Source organism: Rhipicephalus microplus, chromosome 2 (genome assembly GCF_043290135.1).
Source record: "Rhipicephalus microplus isolate Deutch F79 chromosome 2, USDA_Rmic, whole genome shotgun sequence".
In the NCBI taxonomy this organism is placed as follows: domain Eukaryota; kingdom Metazoa; phylum Arthropoda; class Arachnida; order Ixodida; family Ixodidae; genus Rhipicephalus; species Rhipicephalus microplus.
Genome location: NC_134701.1, coordinates 158,431,501 through 158,437,459, shown reverse-complemented (window position 1 = coordinate 158,437,459; position 5,959 = coordinate 158,431,501). Strand labels below are relative to the sequence as shown.

At 43.5% G+C, this 5,959-nt stretch overlaps 1 non-coding gene across 1 annotated transcript; it reads left to right on the top strand.

The window, feature by feature from the left end:
- Positions 1-3,816: 3,816 nt before the first annotated feature.
- On the top strand, positions 3,817-3,898 carry TRNAL-UAG (transfer RNA leucine (anticodon UAG)). The gene has a single exon. It is a non-coding gene; the product is annotated as a tRNA-Leu (tRNA).
- Positions 3,899-5,959: the final 2,061 nt, after the last annotated feature.

The following is a 5,959-nucleotide window of genomic DNA, read 5'->3' as shown; positions in this document are numbered from 1 at the left end:
AACGTGGCCGAGCAACTTGAAGCAAATGGCTCGTGCGGTGAGATATGCGTGTTGCGGGAACGATATAAGGTGGGGCATGCAAGGGACTATGAAAAAGTTTGTGGAACAATGACAGGCTGGCAATACGACATCGAAGTTGTAGATCTGGTAAACCAGATTCTGCTTTCAATCCAGATACGCTGACAGTGGAAGAGTATGAACACTGAATAAATCTAGCGGCCCGGTTTTGAAGCGATTCGATGGCATGTGTAAGATAAGAATGTCGAGGGTCCCAAATTGGCGATGCGTATTCTAGTTTAGGTCGAACGATGTATTTGTATGCTTGTAATACAATAGAAAAACTTGAATTACTTTTCCTATTGCAAAGTTGTGACCCGGGCTCATGCGACTGGATCTTAGATATAGTGATATCAGACTGTTAATCGACAAGGAGGAGCCGCTCCATCGCAGTGGTCTTTTCTGTTGTAGTGTTAAATACTATCACACACTCAGCTCAGTGAGCGGTGCAACTAGAAATGTTTTGACGTGAAACGAACGCACATGAGATTTTTCCTGTGCCACTCGACGTGACACGAACCCTCTTGAAGGTTTTAAATTTTGCTTGCTTGCGTATATATAAACGCACACATACAAACGCACGTGCGATCATGGAATAAAGTATGATTCAACACCCTTTCTCTCTTCCCCCACTCCTCAAAAAAAAACAATTCTCGCTACGCCTCTCATCTGCTCACGAGAATGGGAAGCTATGAAATGCTTTTCGCTTATATGTTAATGCAGTAAAAACCTGTTCATTTGACACTCGCTAGTTCATAAAATGTGATAATTCCAACGTATATACATTTCTCAGTGATATCAGACTCTCGCTCAGTTTTTTTTATTAAATGTATGTAAGGAGAGGTCGGTGCCAATGCGTGGCGCCGGCTACTTCTCTTCTCTTGCACAAAAGTCAACATCGCACATTCAGTAGAAAACACAAGGGTATACATATGTACATAGCACAACACTTACACAATGAGTTCACGTTTTTCCACACTGAGTGTCCACACCACACAGAAATGAGTCCACACTGCGTAGAACTGTATCCGCACCACACTGAGTTTGTAAAAAACAAAACAAAAGAAATCCACACAAGTAATCATGCCAAGTTAAGTGTTCAAACAAAAACGTGTAAGGTGATCTTGTCGCTTAAATACTGACAAGATTTCAGAAAGGTTTTCTCAAAAATATCGTAGTGAAGCAGGAAAATACTGTTTTGAAACATACCGTGGTTAACATTTGTTTTTTGTTTAGTACTTTTGAGCTATTTCTGATTCCTCCAGAAAGTGAACGACTGCACGTGCTGCAGTGGCGTGTAGCTTTCCTTTTGGCCATGGACCCAAGATTTTTGCAATTGATGAAGGTCGGTTATCCAAAGAATTGAGTTTTTGAAAAAAGGTTCTTTCGAGGTACGTCATGATTTTTACAATGCAGAAGAATATGCTCCACGTCTTCTTGAGCTTCTCCACATGAGCAGGTGGGACTGCCAGCTCTCCTTATTCTATACAAAAAAGCCTTCGTGTAGGCTGTACAAAGTCGAAGCCTATGGATGACTGTTTCTACCGATCGGCTAACCTTTAACGGAATATTCAATTCTATACCGGGATCTATGTTATACAACAGAGAGTTTTGCGCACCATTTTCGAACCAGGTTTCCTTAAACAGTTGACAGCTCATCTTATTTATAAGACAACGTGCATCGCTCATCGAAAGAGATAGCAGTGATATATTATTTTCTTCATGTGCTGCACGTGCAATGTGATCAGCTATGTCGTTTCCTGTGATTCCACAGTGGCTTGGCACCCACTGGAACATTATAGTGTGGTTTAAATCTTTTGCTATAGCGTACGTCCTCTGCATTTCATATGCGAGCTCACTAGCTTTGTTTCCCAAGCTGATTCCTTTTTAAGAAACTAATGACGACTGTGAGTCACCGATAACTACCCATCGAAGTGGACCTGGCTGTAAACATATGAAGCGTAAAGCACAGAGTATTGCATAGAGTTCTTCGGTTGTGGATGTTGTGAAATGGCTGAGTTTAAAAGCTTCTCTCGCTTGGTATGCAGGTACAAAGAATGCCGACGTAGATCTTTGATTCAGACATGATCCGTCGGTGTACACGTGAATATAGTCTTCGTAGTTAGTGTAAAGGTGTGTTAAAGTTAATTGCTTTATTACGATTTAGGGCAGATTGTTCTTACAATTTATTCCCGGAATCAAAGTTGTCATATCTGGGATAAAGAGTCGCCATGGTGGGTGGGATGCACATGGAGGCCAGTATTCGTGCGCAGACAGTAAACTCTTGAATTCTAGTATATTTTTATGCATTCCTGCAGCTGATTTCTCCTGAATAGCTCGGTATAAGGGATGATTAGCGTGTTGAGTTGCCAACCGAAGATAATGCCGGCAAGTTTCCTTAAGTCTCATAGCATGGAAAGTCGCTTGACGAGACTCCGCAATTACTAAAGCACTGGCAGACGCTCGCGGTACACCAAGACATATACGAAGGCTTCTGGCCAACAATCCTTGAATCCTCTCCTCTAAGTTACGTGATATCCCATGTAAAACCGGGGCAGAGTAAGCTATTTTTTGTCGAATTTTTGCTGAATGTACACACAATAAAGAAGAACATGGACTACCCCATCTCACTCTGGTCAGTCGACGTAATATATTGATTAGGGAGTTGACTTTATCCTCTAATAATTTTATCTGTGGTGCCCAAGACAGACGTCTGTCTAAAATAACCTCTAAAAATTTGTGCTGCCGAACAAGTTGTAAGCGCTGAGAGTCTATCTGACGTTTGAATTTCTTAAGGCATTTCCTTGTGAACGGGAGTACAGATGGTTTCTCATGGGAAAGAATCATGCCTCTGCTCTTAAAAAAGCCATTAATTATTGTCAGCCCATCCTGAAGTTTTTGCTGAACTGCTTGAAGGCTCGTGTCTGATGCCCAAATGCACAGATCATCTGCATATATGGAATATTTCAAACTAGTAGGTAAGATATGGGATATTTCAGCCATAATGGAATTAAATAAAAATGGGCTTAGTACGCTACCCTGTGGGACTCCTTGACTAACTTCATGCTCTTTACTTTTACCGTCAGCCGTGTCAAAGAAGATTTTCCTGTCTCTTCAATAATGCTTGTTCAATAGTTCAATAATGCTTGTAGCAGGGCAAGTTGGCTCATGCTTCAAGATTGAACAGTTTTACCACATCCAGTTAACAGGTAATATTTGGCCGCGAGTCACGTAATTTGAATTTTCAAAGCTGAGAAGCGCCGCAAATGTGCGGCGCAGAGAAAAGAAAGGCTGTTTGCGGACAGCCGAAACGCCCCGAAATTTCAGAAAAGGCGTGGTCGTGATAGGTTTGGTATGCTTTGAGGTGTGCATTCAGAGCATGTTTCAGATTTAGACACACGAATCTCGCCCTGTTTATATGTAGTAAACAAAGGTACAACTGAGGAAATCGCGACCTCCACACACTGCTTTCATGCAAAGTAAATACTGCATTTATATATTCCTCAAGAAAAGCCATGCGCATTGATTTAACAGACATCTGTTTATTGTTCTTTCATAATACTTTGGATGATTCGGCTTTATTTTAATAATTAGACTTCTTTTTAAAGCCCCGTGTAGTACAAATTAAAGTGCTTTTATCGTATAGCATTCTAAGAAAAAAATTATGATATGAGCGTTGGAATTAGAAAAGAAACAGTGCCCATGCTTTGGTTTCAGTGTTGTGTTTTTTATCCGCAAAGACGTATCACTGCCACACCTGGTAGCGTGGCCGAGTGGTCTAAGGCGCTGGTTTTAGGCACCAGTTCTTTCGGAGACGTAGGTTCGAATCCCACTGCTGCCAATGGACTTCTTTTTGGTGCATACACACATTTCAACAGTCATTGCAGCGTTACAGAAGGCTCAGATTGATTGGTATGTGGGGTGTAACGTATGCGGTATGTGGTATGATTGGTATGTGGGTAGTGGAGGGCTCCAGAAATTTTGACCACCTGTGGTTCTTTAACGTGCACGCAAATCTGAGCACACGTGCCTAAAACACTTCCGCCTCACTCGGAAGAAGGCTCATCTGACAGCGGCAAGCGTTCTATACGAGAAAAATACTTTCAATAATTCGGCACTCGTTCAAAGCGGGCAACTTTCATAGGTCACGTGAAATCACAATAAATGAGCCTATGCTGTATACATCGCATTGTAAAGCGAAGTGTGTAACGAGCATCTATTGGGAATACAAACAGTGAACCTGTTTTTCTTGGCATCGACTTTTATCCACCGGGAAGCGCCATTCGAGGAACAACAGAAATGGCACAGCGTTTCTTATTATCGGTAGCGCAGTTATGTAACGCTGTTTCATGTAACGAGTAATGACGTGAGGTGAACGAAAACCTCTCAAGCGTTGTGCCTTTTTATTTTAGTGAGGTCAGGTGGTGATTTTCCAGGCTTGAGTATCGGTACCAAGCGGCTGGATTTCCACCTATCGGAAATGACGCCGTCAGTTCATGTCTGGTTGCAGCATTTCAGTAGCAGGTCCCGGTCCCGTCCTCCAAGATGGCGTAACGCAACAGACGTGATACAATCCGGCCCAGGTGACGATGAACGTCTGTAAGTAGCTAGGACCACGTCCAGTTCCTTGAGTGAGAAAAGCACGTTTAGTTCAGGGACACGCACTACACGAGCATCGCCGAGAGCCTAATCACTCATGGTGACCACCTCACCGGCAATCCTCACGCAGAAATCTACGACAATGTTAACTTGCAGGCGGCCTTGTTGGAGAGCCAGTGTGCTGAAAGGATGTCGTTGTTGTGGATTCGACTCAAGGCTACCTACCGTTCATCATATAAGGGACATTGGTTTGCGAGGATTCGACCTCGAATGGTACCTAGAGTGCTACAATATATATCCAGAGGATATGGCTGGTTTTCAACGAGGCCATTCTTCTATAGACAACGTCATCGACCTTGTGACCTCTGTGCAGCAACAGAAATCCCTCAAGCGCACATCCTTTGGTATGTTCCTCGACGTGAAAGGGGCCTACGACATTGTTATGCACGACGCCATTCTCGATGCCTTGGAAAATGTTGGAATCGGTGGAGAATTGTTTAAATGGATTCGGAGCTACTTTTGAAAAGATCATTTTCATGAACACTGCAGAAGGCTGCACCATAGGCCAATACACCTCCCGTGTCGTCCCACAGGGTGGGGATCTTAGCCCTATTTTGTTTACCGGACGATTATTGGACTTGCCCGAGTTCTGCCTCGATCAGTCCACCTTTATGTGTACACCAATGACATCTTCATCTGGGCTTCGCCAGTGACGTGACCTCAAGTACGGGCAAGACTCCAAAAAGCAGCCACAACAACGTCGAAGTATCTTCGTGCTCGAGGGCTAAGAATCTCCCCCGATAAACACGCCTGAGTTCCTTTCACTCTCAAGGTGATGTTCTGGTATCAAGTTTTCATGGAGAATATCAATATTTCACATACGAGACGTCATAGATTCCTGGGCATCACTATTGACAGAGATCTTTCTTGGATTGCTCAGATCGCGCACTTGAAGAAGAGGCTTATTTCTATCGCCCATCTAATGAAATTTCTTGCCTGTAAAACTTGGAGAGCTTCCGTGTTAGCCATGCTTGAACGGTAGAAAGTGCTCATCTTAGGGTATTTTTGGTATAGCACACCCGTGCTTTCAAATGCCGGTAAAACCAACATCCGGCCGGCTCCTGCAAAGTATTCAAGGCCAAGTTCTTCGCACATGCCTGGGATTGCCTAGGTGTGCTAACACGGTCGCAACTATTGCCATTGCCAAAGACCACCCGATTATGGCCTCTATAACTGTCGACACACTCCGGGCGCACATTTGCCGTATATCCAGACTGCCTAACCACCACCTTGCTAGCCAACT